This window comes from Haemorhous mexicanus, chromosome 3, assembly GCF_027477595.1.
Source record: "Haemorhous mexicanus isolate bHaeMex1 chromosome 3, bHaeMex1.pri, whole genome shotgun sequence".
Lineage (NCBI taxonomy): Eukaryota > Metazoa > Chordata > Aves > Passeriformes > Fringillidae > Haemorhous > Haemorhous mexicanus.
This window is the reverse complement of record NC_082343.1, coordinates 11940449-11959761: the sequence shown is the minus strand read 5'-3', so window position 1 is coordinate 11959761 and position 19313 is coordinate 11940449.

The window sequence follows — 19313 nt, the reverse complement described above, 5'->3', positions numbered from 1 at the left end:
CTTCTCCCACTGATGCTGCTCCTCAGGTCTGGCTTTGCTGTATGAAACATGGAAAGCATTTTTACTCTCCTAGTAAAGAGTTCTCCATTCCCACAAGGCTTTCCTCTCTTCTCCTCTTCTCCTTCTCTTCTCTTCATGAATGCCTGAGTGTTTTTAAGGATCGCGCCTAACGAGCTTCACGGGATACTCCAACACTGCAGGTTGGAAAAGCTTCTCCTGACACATTCTCCAGTCACATTTGTCATTTTTGCACTCAGTTCAGTATTATTAGGGCATGACAATCCTGTGGCCACCCAAAGGACTCGTAACTGATGCACCTGAGCTGAGTTCCAAGCACTTAACTGGATCGCTGAACAAGCTGCAGAGCAGGAGGCTCCTTCTCTCCTGCAGCAGGGTATCATTGCCTGATGACTGGCAGCTGAACAATACCCAGCACAAGCAGCTTCCAAGTGAAGTTACTAATTAGTGCAGATGTTGTGAAGGTAAGAAGCCATCAGAACTTGGCAGGAATAACTTTGTCATTAAGTTATTCCATCTCTGAGTGACAAAATGATTTGTAGATGACTGTGCTGCGTTCTCTGCCTCTGCTTCTCACACTCCAGCACTATGAACAGGAGTGTAATTTGGGATATTTTCCCTCTCAGCTGTGTTTCTTTCTGGTCGCCTGTCATCTTCCAGCAAGGATGGGAGTAAGAGGTTTGGATGTCACCTCTGTTCAAACATTGTGAAATGCAGCAGAAATGGAGCTCTTAATGACAGAGATAGAGCACAGAGCAAGGAGACGTGAAAACACAGCTCAGCGTGAAGTCTGGAGCTATCTTAAGGAGACAAGATATCAAGAGTGGAGCAGAACCTTATCCTAACCTCATGCTCTTAATAAAGCCCAGTGACATGGCATAAGGCATTTTCAAGTCCTAGTCTTCCAGTTTTGCTTGGTTGGGGGTGGCAGTGCACTGTCACTGTGGCAGAGGCAGACTGTATAAAAGACAACAGAGCAGCCAGAGATCAATGTCACAACACTTTCTTAATGAGAACCTCCCCTGATCTGGGTGAAAAAATTTCAGGAAAATGTGGAGGCAAGAACAGGAAAGTGTTCTCCAAATGGAGTCTTCTCACACCTGGAATTCAAGGATCTCCTATGCATGCAGACACAAGCTCCTGCTTCAGAATGAGCTGCAAATATCTCTGAGACAGCCACCATCCCTTCTGATTTGAGCATTGTGCTCGTCATTAAACTCTGCTGCCAGAACTTTTGGGCTGAGTGACGAGCACAGCTACACTGGCACTGTGCACACTGTGACACAAGACACAGCATTCCATGTGCAGGGAAGGAAATGTTACAGTCCTGAGCAACAGGTTATTCAGGACGATGAGAGCCAGAGGACAGAGTTATGAACTACTCATACCATGACTGAAAGGGACAAATAAAGTGCTGGTGATATCAATATTCCAAAAGTACTATTTTAAAAACCCCCAGTTTTTCCTCAATGTGAAATTAAAGGGACACACCAGGCAATACTCTGCTCATACAATTATGCAGTATGCAGAGTGAGGGATGTTTACATCCACAGCACCCCTCCTAGGGCCAGTTTCCACCAACACACTTGCACAGCTTCACTGCTGTCACACTCTCGTTAGCCCCAAATGGCCATTTCTGCTCTCTGGGTGGCTCTGATTGATTAGTCTGCCTTGAAAAGCAAGCTGCTCTGTGCCAGAAAACTCTGAAGCTGTGCACTAAACACACAGGGACATAGCTAGGCTCCCAGTCTTCATCTGGATCAGGACTTCCCAGAGGCTCTGACAGCTCTTTTGCCATACTCATGTGACAATATGAGTCCATGTGCCAGCCCAGACCTGGCTGCTGCCACTACAAAACCACTGTTTCCTTCTGTACACAAAAAGGGCTTCCACCATTATGCTGTGGCTCATCCAACTACACAGACCCTGGAAATAAACTTAGGCATCAACATCAGCAGCCTCATTTTCAGATGTGTTAAAAATGTGCAGCTCTCAGAGTTACTATACAGAAAGGCGGATTTCTTTCTTGGTGCCTAGCACCTAAGTATCTAAATATGGATATTTTTTGATTAATTACCTGTCAAAACCCCATGGATTTGCAATATTATTCATCCAGCTACATTGTAAGAGATCTCTTTCATATCTTTTAAATGCAGATCTAGGCTCAGGTGCATATGTTGATCCCTAAAGAGCCATTTCTGTATCAGATGATTCACTTTCAGCATATGATAAGGTACAATAAAAGCAGTCACCAATAAACCACACCCCCTCACAATTTGCCTTGTGTAATTGCTACATTTAAGGGCTTTGCACATGAAAAGCTACTGGTAACTTTTTTCCACCCAGGTGCAGCCTCTGTTCCTCTGCAGGTGCATGTAAAGATTAGCAAAACATTTCTTGTTTTAGGTTTGCTTGGATTCAAATACTACAGAGAAACCTGTCTTCCTCTTCTAATTGATGGTGTGGGACTTTAGGCAGAGGAAGAACAAAAACCCTCTGTGGTCTGTGTATAGCAGGCACAAAAAAAAAAATAATTGGCAACAAGCTTAACTGGAGGCTAAAGGTAAACCACAAATGAGTGGAAAATCCAGCGTTGCCCATAACAGGTATTTTTGTCACTACTGGGATTTTTTGCCACGATTGTAATCTCTTACAAATAAAGCCATTTACCAGCAACATATCAAAAAGGCATTAGCAGAAAAATCAGCCAGATAGACTACTTCAGCTAGAGCAGTGCATGCAATGCTGCCCTTCTTAAAGGCTCAGATTTATGAGGCAGAAACATTGCTCCAGGTGGTTTGCAAGAATAGGTACAGGAGGTGGAGATTCCAGAGAGGACCATGTTGTGGTTAAAGGTTGTAAAGCTGTGTTTACACCTGCTCCTCAATAGCTGTAAAATTAACTTAGATATTTCAAGAAAGGATAAGCACAAAACTGTCAGTGCTGCAGAGACAAGGGGGGGAAAAGAAACCCTTTTTTTTTTTTTTCAGTAAAATTTCTGTCAAAATGGAAAACAGGATTTATGTAGAGGTATCAGAAAGTTAAAGTTTCATCTGCAGAGAGTTCAATTTAGAAGCTGACTGTGAGAGAGGGGGAGAGGACAAAGCGTAGGAAATTTAACATGCTTCCCTGGCACATGCTGTGACAGTATGATTCTCACCTCCTAAAGCCCATGAATCAAAGGTATTGAAGATTCAAGCATTTTTCTCCTGGCAGTGGGTGGCCTCATCCCAAAATCCAGCTGCCTTTCTGTATGAGACAGCTGAAATCATCTTCACATAGACGCTAGATTTATGTTATTATGCAGATCATATCAAACATATATGCTCTGTTGAGTTTTCTCACAGTATAATTGCCTTCTTTCCAAGCTAAGCACATGTCCCATCGCAAAAGATCCAAATAGGTCTTTAGGCATACCCCCAAAAAATTAACCAAGTTATAAGGTTAATTTATAATTATAAATAGCCATTTTCTCTTTCTTTTCACTCTTCCTCACTGACTTCCATCTACATCAGATTTTCTCAGTGCTGACCTGGAGCTCAGCTCTTTTCAGAAGCAGAAGTGGAGTGCTAAGCTGAAAAGCTCTCACAACGAGTACCTAAGTGATTGTTTGACAGTCAGGGCCACAGAGTGACCACACAAGCTACCAATGTGGCTGGGAGCAGTGATCCATGCAGTCAGACACCTCGTCCTCAGCACTGACCAAAACAAGCCCCTATAGGCAAAACATCCTCACAGGCAGCTGCACAAGAGCATGGAGTCTCATAAAAACCCCTCCATGTGAGCCAAGGGGTCCCATGAGAAAAGATTTCTGTCCCTGCCCTTGATGCTTACAGAAGCACAGAACTGCTGTATGATCCTAAAGTCTCCTCATTTTCTACTCCTCTTCTTCAGTGAAGAGTCCCAATTATACATACAAAAACCTTTCCACAACACTAAATATTCTACTTTTTTTTCCCTTGGAAGACCTTCAGTTTCTGCTGCAACCCTTCATCACTGGCCCTTTTTTCCTAGGCCAGATGTGAGCACCAGCTGTGCCTTTACCACTCAAGATCTTGTCATTTCCATCGAAAGGAAAGTTTTTACACCAAAAACCTGGTACACCAGGATTTGTTTTCTCAAATTTTTTATCATTCACTTAATAGCGCAAAGAATCAGTGCACTGTCTCCCAGTGCTTGTAGCCACCTCTCAATGCAGCAGCTCTGCAGCAATTTACTGGAAAGAGCTTATTACTTAGTGTTAGCTGGTATTAACCATGCTGGCTTTTATGCCATGTTCATCTAAAATGGGTATGTATGAGTGTGGTATCTCCATCTGCAACTACATGCATGTGATTTAAAGCAGGGTATCCAAATAAGAACTTAGGGGGCTAATAGTAGAGACTTGCTTTGTAAAATGGCAGCATTAAAAAGCTGCCACTCCATTTTGCAGTTAGCACTAGGCTTTTCAGCAACTCTCTAAGTGCAGCTTAGCATTATTGGTTCAAAGATCTTAATCTTTGAAGGAGCCCAGCACCTAAATATCCTGATTTAGGCACCAAGGTGTGTGTGAGTGATAGATTCATTTGGGCATCTAGTCCTTGGAAAGAGCAGCTGGAAGCCATGAGAGTTTCATTTAAATGCTGAAGTAGGATCTGAGCTCTCCTGAAAATCAGATATTTAGGGGTAAAATCTATAAGCATTCAGGTCAGTAAGAATTATCATCTCTGTTGGACAGGATGCATTTGTTTTACTAGATAAAGCAGCAATCATTTGGCTGTTTTTCTCACAGCAAGAAATGCCATTTTTCACAAATTTATGAGACTGTGGCCAAATCCTGTATGCTTTATCTTCCCTCTGTATTTGCTATATGAAAGAAACAGGTAAGGTTTGCAATACAACAGAGAACTAGCTGAAAACCTGCTGTCAAGATTGCAGACTTGAAATAAAACTCGTATTCTGAAAGGCTCTACTAATTCAGCCAGGATAAGTGAAGTCTGAAGACTAAAAATATCAGCCTAAGGAAGACCCTATATAAAGTCTGTGCTATTCTGCTAAACAGTTTCTACTCCACTGATGCTATTAGGGTGGTACTTTAGGCGTTGCTATGAAGATCTGAAGTATGTTGAGCAGTTTCCTCAGTTAGGGAAACTTATTTGACTTCTGTGAATGTGCCATTTATATATTGCATACGTAGCAAGAAAATACTGATTTATTGGTGTAGCTCGTTTCTGAGTAGAATAGATTTATATATTCAACTCCAATTTATCTGCTACCTTTTGGGAAAGGTAAGAGGGCAGAGTTTGTGCAATCGAAGAAAAGTAGTATTTGCTCCTTACTGGTTTTGGAAAAAAGCTTCAATTTTTTTACAATCTCTGCAAATAACAAAGAGAATTCCCAGCTCAAAATGTCCCATCACACAATTTCTAGCAAAAAAGCTTTAATCCTACCAAACACGAGGTTCACCACACTCTGCCCATGTGTAGTACCTGCCAGTCCCAGCCTTGCCAAGATGCTGTCTATCCTATTAGGTAACACAGTTTTACTTCTTTAGGTTGGTGCATAATCCTGGAGGAACAAAGCTGCCAGTGCTCACTGTTTTATGGAGTTTCATGTGCTATTTACTGTTTCCTCTCCAGGCCACAAGCCTGAGACTATTACACACACACCCACAGATACAAACACATCTTTCCTTTTAATGGCATTCCCAGCTCTGGAGATTATGGATCATCCTGGAACTGCAAACTCTATTCATCCCAAAATACCAAAACCAACCCAAAATGCATGCAATCTTTGGATCCTTCCTTCCTGGGATTTTTGGGGTGGAGGAGGAATACCTCTGATTTGGGAATGTTCCTGGTAGGCCAAGTTTACCCCCTTGCAGCTTATGCAACAGCTCTGACTCACTCACTACAACCCATCTGCCAGGATGCATCCTGCACCTGCTGCTTGGAGAGGCTGCAAGGGGCATCACAGAGGCTGCAAAATTAACCTGGAAGTGGTGTGCACACTTCCAAAGGTGAGGAGGATCCAGAAGCTGCCTAGGAAGGACCAAGCCCTTGCAAAGATGGATCACAAGAAGCTTTTCTGGAGGGTGACCAGTGGAACATCAGCTCTGTTTCCTTAACACATCCACAGGCAGCATCACCTCGGGTGATTCGAGAGCTCCAAAGCTGGAAACACAACCCACTAAAACCATTTGTGATGATGGGCCAGCTGCACTGGAAATGTCATTACAGCTGATGTCTTTGCTTGCTTCAACTGACATTTATGTCCTAGCACAGTATAATTGGCCTTTATTTTGCATTTATTGAAAAGTGATTTAAAAGACTGACTTTTGCACCTTCTTTTTTTCTGTCAGCTGAACATATTTTGGAGCCTTGGTTGGTTTTGTTCTTTTTGTCATTTTTTTTTAAAAGCCAGAGCCTTAAAAAAGTCAGCAACTTCCATGAGAAGACAAATGTTAACTACTTCAATAAATACAAATCATGAAAGAAGTGAAATTATTAAATGTTCTCCCCTCTTGGAAGCTAGCGATAATTTCATACCTGTGGGAGGTGCTGGCTGCCCAACTGTTTGCTTAAGTATATTATTTGAAGTATTCCTAAAAATACTGTTCCCTCATAACACTGAGCATCCCCATTACCCTAACCATTTAAAATGATTTTCATTATGAATGCAGGGCATTCTCACTTGATTCGTGACAATAAGGAAAATGGAAAGCAGACAGAAAATCATGAATGATTGTGCAGTGTTTCTGTGAGGCTGAGTATCAAAGTCCAGAAAGACCAAGCTAATCATTCCTATACTTCCATTGTGGGCTATCCTACTTAGTTACTGTGAGAATCAAAGGTTCTTCATTTCTTGATCACCCTTGACAAATGAACAAGTACCAGCAGCCTCATGGTCTGCCCTCGAGTTCTAAGCTGATAGGAAAAAAAAAATGCTCAAAATATAATAAAGAAGGTAGGAATACATCTGCCTTTGTAAACAAAATCACACTGATGACTAAATGGCATTCATGCTAATACTGCCAGAGGCAAAACTGTGACCTGAGAAAAAACATCAATCTCTTTGTGCTGCTCTAGCCTCATAGGGATTGCTGTATATATTAATATCCAGATTTTTCCCATACATCAGTTGCTACTACTGCTTCATATTTTCTCCCCTGCAAGGTCAAAATGTAGCTCACGGAGTCTTACTATTAAAAATAAGAAAAAAAGGAAAAGGAAGATTTGTTTCCAGTCAGCTCAAAGTCACCATGAAAGACAGACTGATCTGCACACAGGGCAGCCTAGAAAGGAGCTTCAAACAGCAGGAGCAGGGATGCTAATGGAACCACACTGAAAGGTCAATATCGTTCCCAAATTAAATTAAAAAAGAAAAAGAACCTACTCTGTGCTTCCTTAGATGTTCATGACCATGTGAGGAGTGCAACTATAACTCAGCAGTGACACACAGAAACCTCAGCAGGCTCCTGTCCCACTTGGCACATCCCAGCCTGGGCTGCAGGGTACCCCAGTAAAGCATAGTCTCAGGACCCTGCCTATCCCCTCACCACCCTGGTAATTCAGCCTCCCCCACGTTTATCTGCCAAGCAATTCGGCACTGCCACCCGTGGAAAGCTGGAGATGACAATGATCCACTATGGATCACACCATGGGAGCTCTTCCAGAGCCACCCACTCCCATGGGATGGTCTGGAGCAGGGCTACAGGCTGAGCTGGATCCCCACTCTGGGATGGTCTGGAGCAGGGCTACAGGCTGAGCTGGATCCCCACTCTGGGATGGTCTGGAGCAGGGCTATAGGCTGAGCAAATCCTGGGGTCACCTTAGATTATTCTCTGCCCAAAAAAAGGCAGGACAGTCCCATCCTCATCTGCACCTGGCAAACAGGGATCCCTCCAACTCCACAAAAAGGTGGAGTTTGTTATTACCAAAGCCATGCAAGACACACCAATCTGGCTCACAGGTGTGATAAGCAAGGGTTTATCTCTCATATTTCCAATACTATATTTTTTTGAGTGTAAATTTGCCTGAGATGCAAAGTGGACTCAAAAAAAAACTATCAGGTTGAACAAATCAGTCAAAGCCATCAACTAAGATTGCCCGGAAACCTTATAGAAAATAACTAAATTTAGGATTTTAACAAGGTCCAGGCAGGATGAGTTTCGATTGCTTTCAGATGTGACAGCAAAATTTGAATACTCATAGCTGCTTGTAAATTTAGGCAAGAGCTATAACTCTCTCTCTCATTTGTCAGTTCAGTTATGTTCCAGTTCTGCTGCTCTACTCAAATGCTTGGCAAGATTATGATTTTGTGTTTTATTTCCTAATCTGACCATTATGGTAACTAATTTATTTCTATGTAATTTAATTATCTTTAGCTGTTCTGCATCCTTGGTGCTCTCTGACTATTCCATCTCCAGCTATTTAATTTTCACTCTTCTCCTGCATTTGAATGATTGCTCTTTACATAGATTGCTGACATGGAAATGTTGCTTAACTTGTAGCATCTGCTGGCAGAGCCATTTTTTTATTTCAATACATCATCTGGCCAAGGGGATGGACCTTTGGTCCTTTTATCTTTGGTCCTCAGGGTTTGTATTCAGAAGCCATTATTTTCTTACTGATGTTAACAAGGTTGCTCTGCTCTTTCCCTCTCTTGGTTCCTGCTCCTGTTCCACCAGCAGGTACTATTTGCAAAGCAGAGAGTTTCCTTGATCCTTGCAAGTCTGCCTTTAATTCCTTTATTTCTGTTTTAAAACCCTGCCAGGCCACTGCTGGGAGATTCAAGTTGAGGAAGAACCTACTTCCCCCACTTTTGGTGTGACGGATCTTAGCACGGGTTTCACAGCTGAACCCTGTGGAATGCAGATTTCACCTCTACCTACAATATAAATTTATTCCACCTTCAAAGTCCTCACAGAGGCTCACCAGTAACTTCAGCTTCTCTCAGGGCAGCCTTTCCTCAGCTCCTGCCTCCAGCTCCTGGGTGCTCCCTTGCCACAGACATCCCTATTCCCAATGCAGAGCAAGTGCAGGATACAGGCATCATTTCTCTTGTTTGGCATTCTCCCTGTATCACCTTTCTTACAGCAGTTCTGCCACAGCAATATTTGTAGAAGTATAATAACCTAAAATGTGGCAGAGGCATTTTGCACAAACTTGTCTTCATTTTAGCCATGTGTATTTGTGTCTCAGAAGAAAAGCAGCATTCCTTACACCTCTCTTTTCAACATTTTTCTAAATTAATAAGTCTCAAAATACAATAGCAGCAGATAAATTTACTTATTAGACAACAGCTGCCAAAATTTGCCACTAACAGGTGTATGCAGGACATATTTTTTCACAGTAAAGAAGAAATTAAATCTCTAAATTATTTCATTTGGCACTAAGACAGATGTTCTTTATTCTAAATATATATGGACAAATTTTCCACACAAGGTTTACCTTTGTTGTATATTAAAAATAAATGATAATTCTTGTTTAATGGTCTGTTCTCAGGGCAAACTACAATTGCCAGATGATATCTTAAATAATACAAAACCTGCTTTAATTATCTGGAGATCTTTCTGAAAGTCTGTATACCTCTTCCTGCTTTTTTTACTGACTTCTCCTTCTTGGCTGGTTTCATCCTCATAGACCATGCAGCACCACTCACCTGTTTTGGTTCAAAACTAGTCACTGCCTACTCTGTGTAGTGGGAACTCAGGTGCTACTCCCCAGTTTGAAGATAGGGTGAGAGAAAGCTGAGTATGTAGTGAGATGAAAAGATACAAGTTGGGTCTGGCCAGACCACTTAGCAGCATGAAAGAATATTGTCAGCTGCTCTGGCTTGCTCTGAATTTTTTTTTTTTTTTTTTTTTTTTAAGACATCAGCAGAAATCACACAGTGATTCCTCAGTGTGAGTTTACAGAGAGAATGGGATGCCCACCCTAAGAAAACCAAATTGAATTTAATTCATTTTCTGAGAAAATGATAGGCCTTGAGTGAAAGCTGGAAGCCTGGTGGGGTTTGGTGGTGGCAGGGATCTGCCAGCTGTGCTGACCCTGCTCCCCTTGCACACCATTCTGTGCCAGATCTGCTGCTCACAAACAGCCTTCCCCTAGACAAGTTTCGAGGGGTGAGCACAATTTATCCTGCAAGCACTGCTCCTGCCTGCTGGAGGTGGACTTGATCCAGAGCAGGGAGGATATTCTGCACATTCTCCTCAGTGCTACCCATGCAGACATGGGGATGCTAGAAACAGGAGTTAAGCGTCTGTGGGAGTATCAGCTGGTACCACAGAGCTGACTGCAGACAGAAAGAGAAAGAACAAGCAGGAAGGTGAGATCATAAAAGTCTACAACTGCAGTGCAACAGGAGCCTGAGGTCACAACAGGGACTGTTATTTTCTGGCAGGAGAGAAATAGTAAATCGATGCTTCATTCTGGTCTGGTGGCTGGCTGACATCTATGGCACAGGTGGTTCACACGACAGCCTCCTGCAGTATATCTTCCACACTTAGGAACACTGCAAGGAGCAGAACAGTTTCCACAAGATGTATTGGGTTTGTGTTCTCAGAAGCCTCTAGAATCACACAATAAAACAAAACCAAACAAAACCAAAGCTACACCCCTGCATACAGGTAGCTGAGGTCTCAGAAGCGAGGTTTCAACAGGATAACTTTAGTTTTGTTTCTTTTTAACTTTTTATATATACACTGTCTTAAATGCAGGAGAAAACATTAGGCACTTTTAAACAAAATACCTAGAATTATGACAAACATCTGAAATCTGTGTGGGTGGATTTGGGTGTTTGGTTTTGTTTTTCAAACACAAAGTCATGCAACCTTTCTACTATGTCTACGTGGTTTAAATTGCATTCACCTGTCCCAGAAGACGCTTACCTGGGAACCTTGTATTTCAGATATGTAAACTATCCCACTAGTTTACAGGCTAAAAATACACTCCAGAAGGCACACTCTGATTTCCTTGGCACTGCCCCTCAATCCAGCTCGATAAATGGACCCCCAGCCAACTAATTAACTCTAAAGCCAACCAAGGAGTAATTCTGCTGTGCTCCAAGTACTTGTTCTGCTTTCCTTGCCAACACCACCAACAGCAGGGACAGCAACTGCCCTAAAAACAGGCAGTGGTCCCTGGATCCTTGAGGCTGACCCTCAGGCAGGAGGGTGGGGATGCAAAAGCAGACCTGTTCTTCTGCCAAGGCAAATTGTGAGCAAGCCGATGTGAAATTGCTGGGTACGAGGCACCTGCTGGTTATGAGAAATTTAGTTTGCTCCATCATTGCAGGCAATATAAAACCAGGGCATTACACAGCTTCTGCACTCACATCCAGTGCAGAGAGGGATTCCTTACAGGGACATGTGCCTCCAGTATCACTGCTTCATTTTTTATCCCTGGCTCCATTCACTTTTCTGCTTATAGCTCAGAAATGAAACACTGTCTCTTTTATAATTAAAAAATTAAATGTTTATAATTTAATAATTAAATTATAATTAAATGTAATTATAAAATTTTATAATTGTATAATTAAGAAGTGGATTTTTTTTCAACTCAGTTACTGATGCAGCTTTGTGCAAGTTCACAATGGAAACCTTAGAAATAAAGGTCCTGCAAATTTTGCCTCAAAGACACCCAGTCTGAGTACAGATCTGGATGTTACAACCTTGGGTTTTGTCAGAAGTTTTCAATGTCACTGTAAAACCATTTATGTTTTAATACACTAAACGGACATATTGGATTTTGGTGTAGATATATTGATGAAAGGTGGCATTATTTTTTTGCCAGAAATCAGTGGCTGTAAACACTCCAATTTTGCTACTTAAACTCACAAAGGCAAATTATTACTCATGTGTACTTAGGAGTCCATTTAAACAGGTAATACTCACAAGTGCTAATTTTGCATAAACTCTGGTAATGTTTATTAATGAAAGAGACAATATAGTATCAATTAGGAAGTGTTCAGCAGCTAGTTATTAATAGACTAAATAATCCCCTTTGGCTCCTCAGCTGTCTTTGCAAATGTTTAACAAAGAAGATATCCAAGCTCAAGCAGCCTAAACAAAGAGGCTTTTTCTCCTTACATACCTTTCTGTCCTTCAGTGTTTAGCTCATATAGATCAACAACTGAGACTTATAAAGACAAAGCCTAACTACACATTTCCTTTCACTTCTGCACAGTCACAATATGTTGTCAGGGGCTCCATAATAACAAAAGCATCTCCAGTTCAGGGGGAGACCAGGACATGCAGCCCCTGCTGCATTGGAGATGACATTCCTTCTTGATCAGCCTCTACACCTTGGCTGGTGCCTGCTGTGCCACAGCAGTGTCACTCATTCTGATGGCACCTCTCTGTTTTCTCTTCTCCAGATCCATCCCTGCACAGTCCAGGCTGGGTTAGCACTCTCTCTTACACAAACTGTGAGGAATTGCTGCTCAAGAGGATGCAGGAGCCCTGATGACACATGCCAAGCTCAGCCTGGTGCGCGTTCAGGAGCAGCAGTTTGGGCAGGCAGGGTTTTCCCTCACTCCCTAGCAGCTCTGCACTAACACAGCCTCCAGAACAGTTCTCAAGTGCTGGGAAAGGCTGAAGTCACTGTTGGGGGCTGCAAGAGACTCGACAGCATTGCTTCAGTTGCCTGTCTCTGCTCAGCAAGGAGCTGCCCAGAGAGAGGCTTCAGACCTTTGAGCAGAATCCTTTCTCTCCAGGAGATACACCCTCTCTGTCCTTGCTGCCTCTCCTTCAGACTTCAGTGCATTATCTAGCTCTTCCACAGCAAGACTTCAGAGAACCACCCTCCTTCAAGGCAGGTTTACTTGAAATTTGCTGTGATTTACTCACACCATGGGAGGAACAGTATTTCACTACAGCTGTTTTCAAAAATTAGGTGAATTACAATAAATACTAATTAATTAATCTAATAATAAAACGTTGCATTGTAGACATTATTAATATCATATTATAGCATAATAATTACAGTGAATACTCTTCTCTCTGGTGGTCAGCTAGAGGACATGAGGAATGGCATGAAGCTGTGCTGGGAGAGGTTTAGGTTGGATATCAGGAATGTGTTTTTCACCCAGAGGGTGGCTGGGCACTGCAACAGGCTCCCCAGGGCAGTGGTCACAGCACCAAGCCTGACAGAGGTTAAAAAATATTTTGGATGATACTCTTGGGCAAAAGTTGTGACTCTTGGGGCTGTCATCAAAGGACTTGAACTTTGATGATCTTTGTGGGTCCCTTTCAAGTCAGGATGTTCTATGATTCCATGAACTACTGAGATCTGCCCTTCTCCCTTCCCTCAAATCCATAACACTGAGTTCTGCTTTTCTTTAGGGTCCTTCCCACAGGCTCTCATGTCATGGAGATAAGCAGAAAATGCAGAACTGTCTGAGAGCATTCCAGCAGGAAACAGTGTCAAATTAACCAAGTTGATATATTGTGATAAATGGAATGCCTGGGGTGCCATGTGCTTGAACTACGTGGTGCTGTGTATCACAGCCAATGTATTTCCTAAAAACCCCTAACTGGGCAATATCAACCATATAAAAATGCTACTAAATATGCCTTTGCTTGTTGTCAGACACTTTCTTCTCCTTCTCAGCAGCTATAAAACATATGGTTTACAGTGCTGAGAGCCTCTGTAAATCATGCAGTAATACCTGTGGGTTATGCTTAGTCACAGACACGTCTTCAGCAGCTGATGTCAATTGTGGTAACAGCCCTGACGTCAGAGCTGAGATTATTTACAGCAGCTGAGCACCTGTGCTCAGCACTTACCCAGGCAGGCAGATGAGAAGGGATTTGGCTTTAGGGTCAGGGGGACATAAAAGTAGAACTTGGTCTGGAGACATTAAAGCCAGGCAATGACTCAAATCTGGTCCTTGTCTGCTTGAGAGCAGATCTGTAGATATGAACCTGTTAATCTTTACTCTCTTGGCTTGCTGACTCTGCTGCCCTTTTCCTTACATAGCATAAACCTAAAGAAACATCTCTGGAACAACATGAGTACATACAAAATAACATTTTAGAGGTGTTTAACATTTGTCTCACTCTCTGAAAAGAGAGGGTGGCAAACACCTTTCATAGGACCAGCAAGGACAATGCTGAATCTTGCAAGCTTCTCTATACAGGCAGGAAAGGGAATGCTTGAAGAGGCATCTCCACACTACAACTCACCCACCAGAGAAAAGAAACTTTATCCAAGGATGGACAGAAATTTCTCCTGGACTGTAACCACAGCAGGACTCCAGGCCTCCTCTCAGGGTAGGTTTAGGAGGAGCCTCTTTTTAGTAAGAGGGTCACAGCAGCTAAATAAGAGTGATACAGCCTAGGGGTAAACCTCTCTCACAGCTGGGAGGGTTTCCCAAGCCACTTCTTCAGCAAAGTTCCAAGCAGCCCTCACAATATTCTAAGTTACACATTGCTGCACTGCATATAATCCTCACAACCAAGGTTTTTGCAACTTCCACACAGTAATTTCATAATAGCAGAATGTAATAAAGAGTCAAGAAAAAAAAAAAAGTAAAGCACACCATGACCATCTAATAGGAAAATAACCTCTACCTTCTCTACCTGCAGGAACCTGTGGAACTCACAGGGTTAAAAATTATTTTTCAGTCAATCTCATTATGCATCCCACACGATAGAACTTATCTGACATGAAAGGGAATAGATGGATATAAATATAGTACATGAAGTGCAGCATTAACTTTAGTACAGACAAATTATGTTAAAGACTGTCAACATTTAGTCTGGCACAACTGCTGTACTGCTACAACATTTGGGGGAAGAAAAGAGGGACTCAGGATGGTCTCATTTGTCTCCTTCCAATGGGTCATTCAAAACTAAATCCTGTGTTAGCCCACCCTAGGCTTTGGGGAGCCTCAGTGGAAAGATGTTATTTGTGAAGGGGCTTGTAGGAGCAGCTTGGTGGGGTCTGCACAGGGCAGAGGGAGCACTTTGTGGAGCTCCTTGTGGGAGTGTAACAGCTCATCTGGGAGAAGCCTCTACTGCAGAACCCACGAGGGATAGCAGCTCCTCCTGATGTAGCCCTGCTTTCCAAAGGTGTTCCCAATGCAGGGGCTTCCTCCTTTTGTTTCTGTTTTAACAATTCTGAGAGCTTAACAATTTCTTTCATTTAAAGGAGGAAAATCAAAAAGAGAGCCAGAAAACCCAATTTCCTATTTATTTTTAGTGCCACTTAATGTGCATCCTGCTAAGCCAACAATCATCCCAGCGTGAGCTGACTAGAAGCAGCAGCAGGTAGCTTCATGGCTAGCTGGCAGGGATCAGAGTGGATAAAAGAAAAGTAAGACTAGGTTTGCCATGCAGAGCAAACCCAAGCAGGGGATTTCACTCGTGCTCTCCACCCACATTACAAAGAGCTTCTTTTTTTTTTTTACGACAGGGCCCCTTAGCTCAAGATATAAAACCCCAATGGCTCCCTGAAAGAACTCGCAAGAGCAAATAACTGCTGTGAAGCCACCTCTGGTGCCAGGGCCTGCCTTCTCTTCCTCATCTCTGCTTGCTGCAGACCCATTTCAGAATCACCTGGGGCAAGCAGCATGAGCAGCTCTCCCAGACAGGAACAGGACTGGAATTTTGCAGTGAAGGCCCTGTACCCCACAGAGATACTTCCAGGTTTGACTCACATCTGCTGGCTGGCTTAGCAGCAGCTGCTCACTGACACAGAGGGCAAGGGGTTTAGTGGCCAATGCTCAAACACTGTCATAAAGCTGATCTTTTACAGACACCCACCCAGTGGAAGAAAAGTGTGCTCTATCAGCTGCACAGAGATGCATCAGCTTTGAAACTCCAAGGTCAGATCTCTGTCTGAAGATAGGCATATACATGTAAGGAAAAGCAACAGAGGAAAAAAAATTACACAAAGGGAACATTTATTTCAACATCAGAGTTTTCAATATTTTTTCAACAAAATAAATATTATATTATTATGAGCTTTGCCCACAGGGGGAGGGCCTGCTAGGAAAAAACTATACTGGGATGCCTTTGTGGTGTAAACAACAATTCAAACCAGGTACCTGCCAGCCAAAATAATGCTCATGCAAATGCTTTACAAGCCAAATCCAGCTGGAGAGCTGTGGGTTGGGGATAGAATTTTGGAGAAATAAAAACTTATTCACTTTTTAATCCAGAAGAGTGATGCTGTTCCCAGGACAAGCTCCCTCCCTGCTAACAGACTCAAGGACTAAAGGAAGCAGGCAGGACTCCCTTCTCCTGCACAGCACTGTTCATTTTCCATATCTAGCTTGCCATATTCACTGCCATAATCTCATTGCAGATTGCTGACAAGCTGGTATTTAAACATTGTCCATTCACAAGTATAATGCATATTTAGTGTCACTTTTATCATTAGGGGAGATAATCTGGGGGGGCTTTGGGGCAAAAAGACAAGGCTTTTACAGGGAGTCTTTTAAGGGCCCACACCTTCCCTCTGCAGTCACTCATCATGGGCACAAAACAAGTGTAATAGGGAAGGTAAAGCATGAAAAAATGCTGGGACAAGGGCAGCAATGTCTCACAAATCTGAGCTCCTTAGTGCTGAAGAAGCAGAAAATGACAATCATGCATTTTTTCAGTGCAAGAGGACAGTCTCCAGACACAAAATTAAGCCTTTTCACTGAAAACTTGTATCCAGGGATCAAACACAACAAAAGAAATCACACTTATAAATCAACAGCAATTCCTACAGCAACACACAACCCTTGGCTTGAGGTCTGCCAAGCAACCTGCCAGTGAGCAGATGCCAGGACACCAAAACATACTCTGCATTTTGGTTCTAGGAGGGTACTCATGACGTTGCACCTACCTCAGAGGAGACAAGAAGCAGGAAGGCGCCTGCCCTTCCCCAAGGAATTTGAAGAGCCCTGATGTGTATCCTGGGAAGGCCATCAGGCAGGTGCTAGCAATCAACAGCACCTCCAGTTCCACTAACACTTTGCCTAATGAGACTAGGTTCATTACAACCACTTCCCCCTGACTGGTTTGCTATCCCTGTCCCTGTGGAAAAGCAACTGCCTGCTCTGCCAGGAGCTGAGCATGGGGCTGCAGTAATCCAGGCAGGATTTCCAGCCCTTGGTGATGGTATCACTCACCTCTCAGTGCATCCAAAGAAGACAGTGAAAGGCAGATGCAAGTAGTCACTTCTAATATTTTCTTTTTTTAATCTTGTCAACAGAGTAACTGTTGAATAACCCAGAATTTATACTGAAAGCAAAATACAGGAGAGGGATAATCTGCCAAGCCCTTTCCCCTCTATATCTCAATTTAGTGTTAAGATTAGGTGACATAGAGATAAATCCCCTGTCTCTCTTCCTCCACTTGTGAGGAAGAGTCTGCCCTCTGAAAACTCAGATTAACCCCGTAGTTCACCAGGGAGCTAAATCATAGCACCAATGGCCTCTACCTGTGCATTCTGCAGATCTGCTACAGGACCGTCAAGAGCACGGGGACAATTCTCAGTGCCAAGGCCCACCCTAGGACACAGCACACAGCCCAGCAAGCTGACAGCAGCATTCACAGGGGCTGTCAGACAACTGTGGCAGGACCTGTTTTGCACAGCTCCACTCACAGCCTGACATCTGATGTCAAAAATCATCTGGCACTCTTTGTCAATCACCAGAGTCAGTCCGACCTGGAGGTATGTGCTGAGCTATAGGCAAGAAAAAGAATGGATGGAATGCTGAGCCTGCTGGGATGCTCAAGAGCATGAGATGAAGCAGGCAAAGTGCATCCCAGCATAGCAGGTTCAGCACTGGCATGGTGGAAGCTGTAAATATTTTTATGTTTTAATTGGCTTGCTTGTGAGGTGGAGGAAATACCTCATCATAATGGACTTGTTGTTGGTCTAAATCCAGTCATATACCCTGTACCTCTCTGAGAAGATGAGAGTGAGCACATTCAGTTCAAAGCCTGTGCAGCAGCCCTAGATGAAAAGCATCTGGGCACAGTGCTTACAAAGGAGCCCATCCATGGTGGCAAGTCCTGGCTGCCAGCAGGAAACACCCAGAGCTCTGTCCTTTGCTGAGCAAAGGGCTCAGAGGTGTGAACATCACAGAGCCAGCATTACACAGAGCACTTGTGAGCAAGGAAAATAGCCCATGCCTCCTGAGGACCACAGCAGCTCCATCCTGGAGATCACAGTGATGGACAGGGGAAGTGTGGGGCCCTTCACTGGCCTGGGCAGGCTGGGGAGGTCTGATAGCACCTGCAGGTTTCTGCTGAGCCCATGCAGAGACATTATCACACTGCTCCTAGGAGATGGATTAGCCCATACAGGGGCAGCAGCAGGAGGAAATTGCTGTTCTCTCTTCAGCTTGCAGCAGTGTGTCAAACACCCATTTGATAGACATGCACCACTGCCTGCAGGCCAGCTCAAATTTGACTCCAAAATGCACCACATGCTCTGTTTGAGGCAGGTTGCAAGGGTAACACATTAGAGAAAAAAGCTACAACATAACTAATATATTCTGTTAGTTTTAATTAAGCTCATCACACTGGAAAACTTGCTGATTCCAGGGAAACATTTGTCATTGGGATTCCTGCCTCTTTTGTTTTGCTTTCAAGCTTAAAAACACCCAAATAGCAAACCAGCAGTGGCTAAGTGATCCTAGTGAGCTCCTCAAGTTCCTGCAGTTCACAACAAGCTCAGCAAGAGCCCATCTCAGCACTGAATATTGGAAATGATTTCCAGCTGGTCACGCAAGACATCAAGAGAAATTTTACCAGGACAAGAGACCTGTCAGAGCCATCCTCTGTTGCAGGATGTCCTTTCACAGAAATGACATGAGAACTGCAAATGGGACAAAAAGCCCAAGAGACAGCAGCTCCAGACAGGATTTGTTTCTCACTGACTGACTGTGAGTTCAGCTTTTTTAAAGCCAGTTTCTGTCTCTTTACATATTGTGCTGCTCTAGGAATTGCAAAGATAAGGAACATTTTTCCAGGCACACATTCATAACACAAGACAAAGAGGAAGCACTAGGTACAGGAATGTAACAGAAAATGTAGGTCACGTTCAAAAATATTATCAGGAGTATGCAGACTATGTCATACCTCTACAATGAGCTTTGCTTTCATAAAAATTAATTAGGCACAGATTTCCAGTATTGCTTTTCATTTCTGTTGCCTCAGCTCTTTGGTGTCACATCTCAGACAGCCTGGCCCTGCTATTCATAAGCACTGATCACAATCACAGCAACTGGGAGCTGCCCACTGAAAAGAAGCTTTTGCTGCCTCAAAGTCCCCATTCTGCCTCTTGTCTTGGATGAGAAAACAGGTGACT